The following is a 12,007-nucleotide window of genomic DNA, read 5'->3' as shown; positions in this document are numbered from 1 at the left end:
TGATCTAAAAAACTCCACTACAACAAGCTACAAAGTTATTGTGACATTTGGTTGGCAGCGAACGTATGAACCTCGTCTACGAATCTACAGTGAATTCCTACAAAATATCAAGACTGAAAACAAAAAGTACCCCTCACAACCAACAACTCACAACCAGCTCCTGACAGTATTCTCTCCAACCCCCCCCCTCCTTCTCCACGATCATCACGCTGATGTAGAAGTGATCACACGACGTCTTGCCAATAGTTTAACAATGTACTGATACAAACAGTCTTGCAATTTCTACAATGAACCAACGAACTACAACCATCTACAATCAACTACAAGTAACAACTCTACGAGTCGTCTGTATAATCGTCTACACGCACCTACAAGTAGCGGCAGTCTTAGCATCCTACAACGAGTAAATCGCAAGAGAAAAGGACAGAGAATACATCGAGAAAAAGAAAAACAAAACAAACAAACGAAGAGTGAGATACGACTCACAACTCACAACCACCAGACCTCACCCTCCTCTCTCTGCTACCTCCACCCAACCTTCACCGCTGACGCAGGAGTGCGAGGTCAAGACAACGAAGCAAATACCAAGCCCATATTCACAACTCATCTTACTCACTCATCTTCACTCAAGTTACTCATCGCTACTCAGTTACTCACCACGGCTACCAGTGTGGGAAGTCGACGTCACCATACGTTTTTGCTAAGACGACAACACGTCAATCAACCCGTGAAGGACAACGCTATCACCACGTGCAACACCACTCACACCATTCCCACCACGGTAAAAAATAGTGAGTTACATAGTTACTTCTTCATACGATACACAGTGATAGACAAAACATTTTGCACAAACATAAAAGACCTGCTGTATAATTACAACTTAAATACATATACCTACTTCAATTATCTTCATACTTCAATCATTAAATATTTGCACCAACAATAAATATTCTACACTATATATATTCATTCATTTATTATAGCATTTATTTACTACCAACGAGTGTTACCATTTATACCTACTTAAAATACGTGTTGCATACATACAGCTATACATTATTACATCTACAAAGTAATAAAGATAATATACCATCACAGCTGCTCAGTGAGCTATTAAAAGAACTGAAATAAACATTTATTAATTAAAGCTACCTAGTGGAAACAGACAAGTTAATTTACAAGGAAAACCAGGAAAAGAAAAAAAAAATGGCCAACACAAATGACGTTAGCAAGAGTGAACATCTTCCACACAGTCGTGAAGACAAAGATTTCCACACAGTGCTGACACATACATTGCCCACGATAGGTACAAGTGAACAACAAGTCAGTGTATATAGTTAATCCTGTATATATTATATATATATATATATATATATATATATATATATATATATATATATATAAAATAACAAAATATGGGGCTATATAATATCATTTTCAGTAATATCTGTGCAATATAAACTAAACCTTAAAAAAGGATCCCAAGGGAATTAACCAGCAATTATGCAACCATGAACAACACAGAAAAAGCGTAGACAAACGAAGAAAGACAAACTATAGAAAATCAATACATACAAAAAAAAAAAAAAAAGAAAGTAAATAGAGTATGATCACATAACAAATGAAAGTAAGCGTAAGTGTGACTACAAATGCCAAAGTACCACATCAACTCCTTCTATAAGTGAAATAAAAAGCAAATTGTTGTCTCCACAAGCAAGTGGCATGGCACATCATCACATAAACTCCTTCTATAAGTGAAACAAAAAGCAAACTGTTCTCTCCACAAGGATGTGGTATACCACATCATCACATAAACTCCTTCTATAAGTGAAATAAAAAACAAATTGTTGTCTCCACGAGCCAGTGGCATGTCACATCATCACTATCATCGACTGCAGCATGACCGGATTCAGTGTCAGGACTGCAATTATTACAATTATGTAACTACAAACAATATGTAGCAATTATGTAACAGTTGCATTAACAAAATGTAACTACAATTATAAGGCCAACACAATTATGTAACAGTAGCATTAACAAGATGTAACTTTTATGTAACTTTAACTACAGTTATAAGGCCAACACAATTATGTAACAGTTGCATTAACAAAATGTAACTACAGTTATAAGGCCAACACAATTATGTAACAGTTGCATTAACAAAATGTAACTACAATTATAAGGCCAACACAATTATGCATTACCACAATATTATGTAACAATTCATAAAATATTACAATTATGTATTACTACAATGTTACTACAATGTAACAATTACAATACAATTATGTAACAATTCACAATGTTACAATTATGTATTTACACAATGTTATTACAATCTTATGTAAGATCATACAATTTTACTACAGTTCTGTATTACCAGAATCATCATACAAGTTAGGTGAAATTTTAAGACATTACTAAAGGGATAACTCAATATGTAATGTAATAACCCAGCAGTATTACCATTGCACAATTATATGTGTATGTCTGTTATACATACACATCTTACAAAATGTCACACAACAACCATTGCATTTATTCAAATGTGTATATAACTTGTTTAAAATGTAATATTACTAGATCATTGCAATTTACTATAAATATTGTATGTGTACAGTATTATAATCAATATTATGTACTAATAGATTAGCATATGTCAATGATGATTGCTGTCGGAGGACCTTCAGCTGCGCGGCCGAGCAATGTCAGGACTCCATAATATAATTACAAATCATAATAGATAAATAGATAAATAGACAGATAGATAGGATGTGATTGGAAGCATTATGAGGAACACACTGAGGTGGTTTGGCCATGTGGAGAGGATGGAGGGTGAAAGACTGTGACGAAGAGAGTGTATGTGACTGAGGTGGAGGGGGGAAGAGGGAGGGGGAGGCCGAGGATGAGATGGAGGGATGGGGTGGAGAGGTATATGAGAGGGGGGGAGTGAGTTGGGAGCAGGGCAGTGAAATGGCGGGGGACAGGGCGACTTGGAGGCGATTTGTTTGTGGCCACCCCAAACGGGATTGAGGCGTCTGGCAATAGATAGATAGAGAGAGAGACAGATAGAAGCAGCAAGTCAGATGATGAGAAGGTATTGTGTCTGCGAGAATCGAGCAATGCTAAACATGCTTACACACTCTTAACTCAAGGAATGCTTTATAGGCACACGACAGTGCCTGGTAACCATACACACACATACACACATACTCACACACAGGTTTCTAGAACTTTCCAACCACAGTGTAACACACGTGACACGACCCCTGCTACACCAGAATTTAGGAAGCAGAGTTCAGAAGGAGACAGGCCATAGACCCGGCAGGTAGTAGGGAGAACGAGCCTAGCAACATGGGCGAGAGGGAAGAGAGAGAAAGAGAGAGAGAGAGAGAGAGAGAGACAGAGAGAGAGAGAGAGCGAGACAAGGAGGTAGCTCGAGGGACTCTACTTATACCTCACTCGTGTGTGTGAGACTTTGTTAATATTTCTAAGACAAATAAAAATAGTCCCATACTATTCTTTACCTCTCCTGTCTTTGCATGTCAAATGGGAACAAAGATTATCTACTTACAAAACTACTCAAGTATAACAACCGCTCATCCACAAGTTCAATATATATATAAATGATCTACAAAACTTCACTACAAGAAGCTACAAAGTTATTGTGACAGAGATGGCTGTACTGATGTGAGAGTTAGAAATTTCGGACTTTGCAAATGGATGTCTGAGTGTGAATGAACTATGAAGTGTTGAGTCATCTGCATATGAATGGATGGGACTGTGGGTGAGAGATAAGAGATCATTAATATGAACAAGGAACAGGGTTGGTGCCAGAACTGATCCCTGCGGCACGCTGGCGTTAACTGAGTGGAAAGTGGAATATACATCATTTACTTTTACTCTTATTTTTCTATTGCTGAGATATGAGGAAATCAAAGGAACAAAAGAGTTTAGTCCATAGCAAAGGAATTTGGACAATAGGGAACGGTGCCAGACTCTGTCAAAAGCTTTAGAAATATCCAGGGCTACTGCATGAGTTTCACCATGTAGGTCAACTGATTGATGGATGGTATGAGTCAGGAGATTGAGTATGTCAATGGTGGATCTTTCTTCGCGAAAACCTTATTGTCTATCACTAATTAAGTTGTTGGAATCAAGATGTTTAACAATGTGCTTATTAATTACAGTTTCAAAAACTTTACCAAGAGAATATGTAACAGTTATTGGTCTGTAATCAGAGGGATCAGAGGAACTTCCTTTTCTTGGAATTGGATGGATATTGACTTCTTTCGATGAATTAGGGAATGAAGAAGCACGTATGCATAGTCTGAATAATTTTGCATGAACAGAGGCAAGTTCTGGGGAAAACTTTTTCAAAACAATTGGCGGAATTCCATCTGGGCCTGGAGCTTTGTTGTTAGGTAAATTGTCTAGGATGGATTTCACGTACCTTGTCTATTTTAACTGGAACAATGCCGGGAGAGTCAAGTTCTAGTGCTGGGACATTCTGGCTGGCTTCCTCTAAGGTTGTGTGGTGATGTAAGATAACGGTGTTGTGTGGTGGTGTATGGTGGCGGTGTTGTGTGGTGGTGTATGATGGCGGTGTTGTGTGGTGGTGTAGGATAACGGTGTTGTGTGGTGGTGTATGGTGGCGGTGTTGTGTGGTGGTGTATGATGGCGGTGTTGTGTGGTGGTGTATGATGGCGGTGTTGTGTGGTGGTGTATGATGGCGGTGTTGTGTGGTGGTGTATGATGGCGGTGTTGTGTGGTGGTGTAGGATGGCTGTGCTGTGTGGTGGTGTAGAATAACGGTGTTGTGAGCTGGTGTAGAATAACGGTGTTGTGTGATGGTGTATAATGGCGGTGTTGTGTGGTGGTGTAGGATGGCTGTGTTGTGTGGTGGTGTAGGATAACGGTGATGTTTGGTGGTGTAGGATACGGTGTTGTGTGGTGGTGTAGGATACGGTGTTGTGTGGTGGTGTAGGATGGCTGTGTTGTGTGGTGGTGTAGTATGGCTGTGTTGTGTGGTGGTGTAGAATGGCTGTGTTGTGTGGTGGTGTAGGATGGCTGTGTTGTGTGGTGGTGTAGGATGGCTGTGTTGTGTGGTGGTGTATGATGGCTGTGTTGTGTGGTGGTGTAGGATGGCTGTGCTGTGTGGTGGTGTAGGATAACGGTGTTGTGAGCTGGTGTAGAATAAAGGTGTTGTGTGGTGGTGTAGGATGGCTGTGTTGTGTGGTGTGGTGTAGGATAATTGTGTTGTGTGGTGGTGTAGGATGGCTGTGTTGTGTGGTTGTGTAGAATAACGGTGTTGTGTGGCGGTGTAGGATGGCGGTGTTGTGTGCTGGTGTAGGGTAACGGTGTTGTGTGGTGGTGTAGGATAATGGTGTTGTGTGGTGGTGTAGGACGGCTGTGTTGTGTGTTGGTGTAGGATGGCGGTGTTGAGTAGTGGTGTTGTGTAGTGGCGCTGTGTGGTGGTGTTGTGTGGTGGTGTTGTGTAGTGGTGTTGTGTAGTTGTGAAGTGTGGTGGTGTTTTGTGGTAGTGTTGTATGGAGGTATTGTGTAATGGTGTTTTGTGGTTGTGCTGTTTAGAGATGTGGTGGTGCAGGCTAGCGATGTTGTGTAGTAGTGAAAAGTGGAGGTGTTGTTTGATAGTGTTGTGTCGTGTTATGTGATATTTTGTGTTATAGCATGTTGGTGTTATGCAGTGTTGTATGGTGGAGGATGACATGTTGTATGGTGGTATTGTGTGATGGCTTTGTATGGTGTTTGTGGTGGAGCTGTGTGGTTTTATGTGGTGTTGAGTGGTGGTGTTACGTGGTGCGGTGTTGTGGTGGTGGGTATTGTGGAACGGTGTTGTGTGGTGATGCGTAGTGATGTTGTATGGTTTGTGTTGTGGAGTTATGTGGTGTTTTTTGGTGCCTTGTTGTGTTGTGTGGTGCTGTGTGGTAGTATGTGTTTGTACTGTATGGTGATGTGCAGTGCTGTGTGGTAGTATGTGTTGGTTTTGTGTGGTGTTGTGTGGTAGTATGTGTTGGTACTGCATGGTGATGTGCAGTGCTGTGTGGTAGTATGTGTTGGTTTTGTGTGGTGCTGTGTGGTAGTATGTGTTGGTGCTTTACTGTGTTGTGTGGTACTGTATGGTAGTATGTGTTTGTGCTGTATGGTGTTGTGTGGTGAGTGGTAGTGTTGTGTACTGCTGTGTGGTGGTGTGTGGTGAGGCTGTGTAGCGTCTGTGATGGTGTTTTGTGGTGTTGAGAATGAGAGACAGAGTTGGTGATTACAGGAAGAAGAGAACGGCAGTATGTAGGGTGACAGACGTTGTTAAGGACGATAGACAGATCTAAGAACGAAAGATATTTGTTGAGGACAGGTGACAATGCTGTGGACGACGGTGCTGAGGACGAGTGAAAGTACTGACAGTAGGACAAATGGTACTGCTGAGGACGATAGTGTTGATGACGAATGAGTGTTGACGACGTACTTTACAATTAACTTATAATTAACTTATTTTTCTCCAACACGTAAGTTGGTGAACTAAATAACCATTCACGTACGGCCAGGGACAAAAGTTCGTCTTTTACACTGTGTAACAAAACTTTTTTTTTTATTATGGTGATTTTTACTCTATTTCTGATCAAAGTGAGAATGCTGACGACGATAGATAGTGTTGAGGACGAGTGACTGTTGGCGACGATAGTTAGTGTTGAGGACGAGTGAGTGTTGACGGCGATAGATAGTGTTAAGGATGAGTGAGTGTTGACGACGATAGATATTGTTGAGGACGAGTGTTGACGACGATAGATAGTGCTGAGGACGAGTGAGTGTTGACGACGATAGGTAGTGCTGAGGACGAGTGAGTGTTGACGACGTTAGATAGTACTGAGGGCGAGTGAGTGTTGACGACGATAGGTAGTGCTGAGGACGAGTGAGTGTTGACGACGTTAGATAGTACTGATGGCGAGTGAGTGTTGACGACGATAGGTAGTGTTGAGGACGAGTGAGTGTTGACGACGATAGGTAGTGCTGAGGACGAGTGTTGACGACGATAGATAGTGCTGAGGACGAGTGAGTGTTGACGACGATAGGTAGTGGTGAGGACAAGTGAGTGTTGACGACGTTAGATAGTACTGAGGGCGAGTGAGTGTTGACGACGATAGGTAGTGTTGAGGACGAGTGAGTGTTGACGACGATAGGTAGTGCTGAGGACAAGTGAGTGTTGACGACGTTAGATAGTACTGAGGGCGAGTGAGTGTTGACGACGATAGGTAGTGCTGAGGACGAGTAATATGCCTTTGGGACGGTAGAAAATGTTAAGGACGAGTGATGATATAGACCTATGGACTATGCTGAGGACGCGTGACGGTGTTGGTGACGATAGACAACGTAGAGGACGAGTGACAGTAGTGACAGTATAGAACCATGGACAATACTGAAGACAATGATGGTGCTGAGGATGATAGATAACACTGAGGACGAGCGACAACGTCGAGGACGACAGTTAGTGTTGAGGACGAACGGTAAAAAAAAAAAATGTTAGTAACATAACAATCTCGCTCAGTTACTCAGTGAGTCCAATTTGTGTCCGAGTCTCTCGAATACAACACAAAGGGACAATACAAAACTCCGTAACGTACACATGAAGGTAATAAAGTTCTCTTGTGTGCTGATGGCTTTGATCCGAGTCCCTCCTCACAGTGTAAACACGCGAGAAAATCATACAAACAGTCAGTGCGTTGCTGGCCTAGAGCAGCACAAGCTCACTGTATGAGCACGAGTACTGTACAATTAACTTATTTTTCTCCAACACGTAAGTTGGTGAACGAAATGACCATACACGTACAGCCAGGGACAAAAGTTCGTCTATTACAGTGTAACAAAACCTTTTTCTTGATTATGTTGATTTTTACGCTATTTCTGATCAAAGTCAATGCGTAGATTCCGAATATGCTCATTGTTTTGTGTAAATCAAGAGTTACAGGAATTATGCAACAACAAATGTATCGTACAAGGACAGGAACTGCAACTTGTTACTTTTTCGAGAATGATGAGACTGTCAAAGATTTTACATATTTCCAGGTGTATATTATGAATATAATGCAGGGCACATAATATCTAGAAATGCACTTTTGATCTTGACTTTTTTCTGTGGCTGTGATGACAATCGCGCAACAATCCCCAAACGTAATCGCCCATCATCACCTCGTTCCACCTGCCCTGATATCTGGTTTCCATCAGCAGAATGTCCTGGTGGAACCGTTCGCCATGCTCTTCGTTGACTGCACCCAAGTTGCTTTTCAAGAAATCAAGGTGAGAATGCAGATAGTGCAAATTGACTGACATTCTACATCCAAGCTGTTGGAATGCGCCGATCAGGTCATCGACCAGCTGTGCGGAATCTGGTCTCCTCTGGTTGCCAAGAAAACCTTCCACAACCCCTCTGAAAGCATTCCAAGCGCACTCTTCGTCAACGGTCATTTTACCCTGGAGTTCACAATTTGCAAGCATTCTTCGAACTTGCGACCTGGTGAATATGTCGGCCATTCTCCATCATACGATTCATCATCACTTTCCGCTCCGTCATCGACGATGTCCTCATGGTCAGCCGTTACCTCAGCCAATACACTGGCATGAAGTAACAAGACTAGAAATAAACAATGCCAATTTTTGACAAAAGCCTAGAGACAAACAAAACATACACCATTGGCATCAGTGTGGAAACTGTGTCTAACAAGACCCAAAAAAAAATAATAATAATAATAAACAAATTCTGTTACACAATGAAATTATTCAGCTGCATCTACCTCACACTTAAAATATGTCCGCCAGTTTCTTCCCTGGCACCCCATATAAAATTGAATCACTGGACAGACAAACATGCCAAATCTCTCTCCACTCTCAGTTTCATAATCCAGTAGAGGTAAGCATGAAGTAGAACTGAAATACTATCCGAACTTTTGTACCAGATGTTATATTTGTTTCATTTCGTTTTCTCTTCACCAGGTCATTTATTGAACGAAATACCTTTTCATGCGACGGATAAAAGGTAGATCTAACGGATTATCACTTTACTCAATTCAAGCAGTTGCAGTCAGTGTAAATTATGCTAACCATTACGAAACTCTGTTATCTGCTCTATATCCTGAGTGCTAAGGGAAGCACTGCCTTAATTTACTACGTTAGTTAGGGAACACACCTCTGAGCCAGCAGTGGGCGAGATGTCGCTTTGAAGTTAGTCTGGGAAGGCTTGACAAAGAGGATGCAACTGAGTCGAGGTACCTCAAGCCGCACGCAACATTTCATATCACAAATGGTTCACGCGGAAACCATTAATATAACTTGCTACGAAACGCACGTTTTTTAAATACTCATCAGACTTTTAATTACGATTTGTGCCCAATTCCTACCGAGACTGATAAGTGTGATTGGGCTGCGTGAACTACTGACAGAATAAGAAATGGCCTCGTCCATGTCATTCTGGCTGTTGAATAAGAAAACTAGGTTTGCCTTGTCACTGATAATAATTCTTATGATATACCCCATTATCAAAAGGATGTTACTGTTAAATAATTCTTAGAATATGCTGATGATTTCCTTTAATTTTGGAGAGCCCTCTCATACTACAGGATTTCAACAGGTTTTAGTTCTTCCTTTATATTACAAGAGGGTTCCCTAAAGTTAATATTAACTATTCGAGGTAGAACAAGTCTAAAAGACGTCATTGTAATGAAGAGGTAAACTGCAATTACATGAATAATATTATATTAAGTCATCCGGCACTGAAAAGAAATATTACCATTCAGGCTTCAAAGATGCTGTCGCAGATGAATATGATTTATTAGTGTTAGATGTAATGGAATATCGCAGATGTCTCGACCATGTGAGGGTTAATGGTAATGGTACGAACACTCTCAGGTTCCGATCTCTCTTTTAGCTGAATAAAATCACTTAGTGTTAGCTGCAACATAATACTACAGTTATTGTCCACACGATTATCACATAATTTAGAAAAAAATAAATAAATTAAGTTAATAACATCATCCCCGAATAAAAATCTGGTAGGACTGAAATTAATGATGACAGTGGCCAGATATAACAGCCACGTTGTTCGCGCTCTGTAGAGTAGGGGATAAATGCACGCTTATTATGTACATCTCTTCTACTTCTTACCTCTACACACTTCTTCAATATTTTAACAGAAAGAAAAGTTTGGTATGTTTAGTGCCCATTGCTTTTTGATATGATGCGCCAGGAAGGGTAGTAACCCCTACATACATTGGTATAAAGCAGATGCAGTGGAACAGGAAATTTTACTTCCACTGACTATACATCACCAGCAGCCAAGATGAACACCGCCACTAGTAGCATCAGACGCGGAAATCTGGTGATGAGATAAACCCGGACGTGAGTGACTGAGGCGGGCGTGCATTTGGTAATAGGAGAACAATGTTGGTTGTGGTGGTTACTGGGTGGTGGTGGTGGTGATGGTAGAAGTATCAAAGCTGCTCAAGGTTGGCTGCAGGAAATATTTAACATTTCCAGTATAATGGCATCATTTTTGGTCTATTCTTTTAACTACAGTGACGCTGTAATATTACTTAACTGGTCGTGACGTTCTGATTTTGTCTATTATTGTTTCCACCAGACGATTTAAAGCCCTTGAAGGGGAACCCTGCCCCCCTGAGCTGTTGAATTTAGGTGAATGAGTGATATAGGACACCCAAATTAATTAAACAGACATTCGGCAAAGTTGTTAAACATTTAATAAAAAAGTAAGGGTACATTTGAAAAATACAACCTTTTCCCTGTCCTACATCACAGTTATCAGTGTGCTGCCCTGAATAATAATTTTGACATATACATACTCTATTTAAATGACAACTTTGACTGTGGAAGAGTTAAGGTCACTTCCAATAGCACCAATAAAATTCCATGCACGCAAATGTGCTGCAAAGCGAGGATCTGAGGGCCTGATGATGGGACATCAGTCTGGCAGCGGCTGGCACCTCTCCTGGCACCAGAACACACGATTTTGTGAAGAGGAAATGAGAGGTACTTTTTAGACTACTTTTGGGGGCCTTTTCATATGTCATAAGTTACAAACCAAAAATATGCCTTTATAGGTTACTGACATTGTTTATATCATGAAAATATATCAACATATATGGAATGTGCTAATGTTTACCTGTTATTCAAGACATTTAATGGAGACTGGCGAGTGATGGTGACGGAGAAGCAGTGCTGGTAGTGTCAGAGGGTTGTGTGCGGTCTGACTGGTCCGTGGTAGAGCGCGTGTGACGGGTTTGGACCGGAGATGGGGTGGATGGTTGCTGGGTGTGGGACGAGTGGGCTGGGTCAACAGAAGGACTCTCCCATGAATGTTCCCCTTCTTCCTCATGGTCTGAGTCCTCCTCATAGGAAGTGACAGTCTCATCAATAGTTTCTGCATGATCTCCCAGTTCATTTTTTATATCCCCATCCTCCACCATGTCAGACAAATCGTCCAGTAAGTCCAACAGGATAGGGATCTCAGCATCGGTAACTGGCCTTGAATAATCCATGAAACCTGCAAAAAGACAAAAACCAAAAAAAAAAAAAAACTGAAAATTATTCGTAAAATGAAAAATAACTTGAAGATACTGTTCATTGGCCACTTAATCACTAGGGAATATAATTATGTTGTGATGATTTAAAGTTTATATGGCAGCTATAGAATCTCACTGTAAAGCTCAGGACCTTTAAATTTTACAGGGACTACTTTGGAAATTACCTACCTTCACATGTGATTGTGGGGGCGTCTGATACCCCAGGGCCTCTGTAGCTTGGTAAGAAAGAGGGAGCATAAGCTGGCACACCCATCTTCGTCGAATCCTGTCGGGCACTGACGTTTACCCCCCCTCAAAAAGTCCCTGGGACCTATGAGCATGTGTGGAGGTGCTAAGATATTCTAAAACATGGAAATCTGGGATGTCCTGCACCCCGGTTTTCCCTTCTAGGGAGACATCCTT

Source organism: Coenobita brevimanus, chromosome 45 (genome assembly GCF_032717465.1).
Source record: "Coenobita brevimanus isolate Jiangsu-jjx chromosome 45, ASM3271746v2, whole genome shotgun sequence".
NCBI classification, from domain to species: Eukaryota; Metazoa; Arthropoda; class Malacostraca; order Decapoda; family Coenobitidae; genus Coenobita; species Coenobita brevimanus.
Note: the sequence above shows the minus strand (reverse complement) of the source record.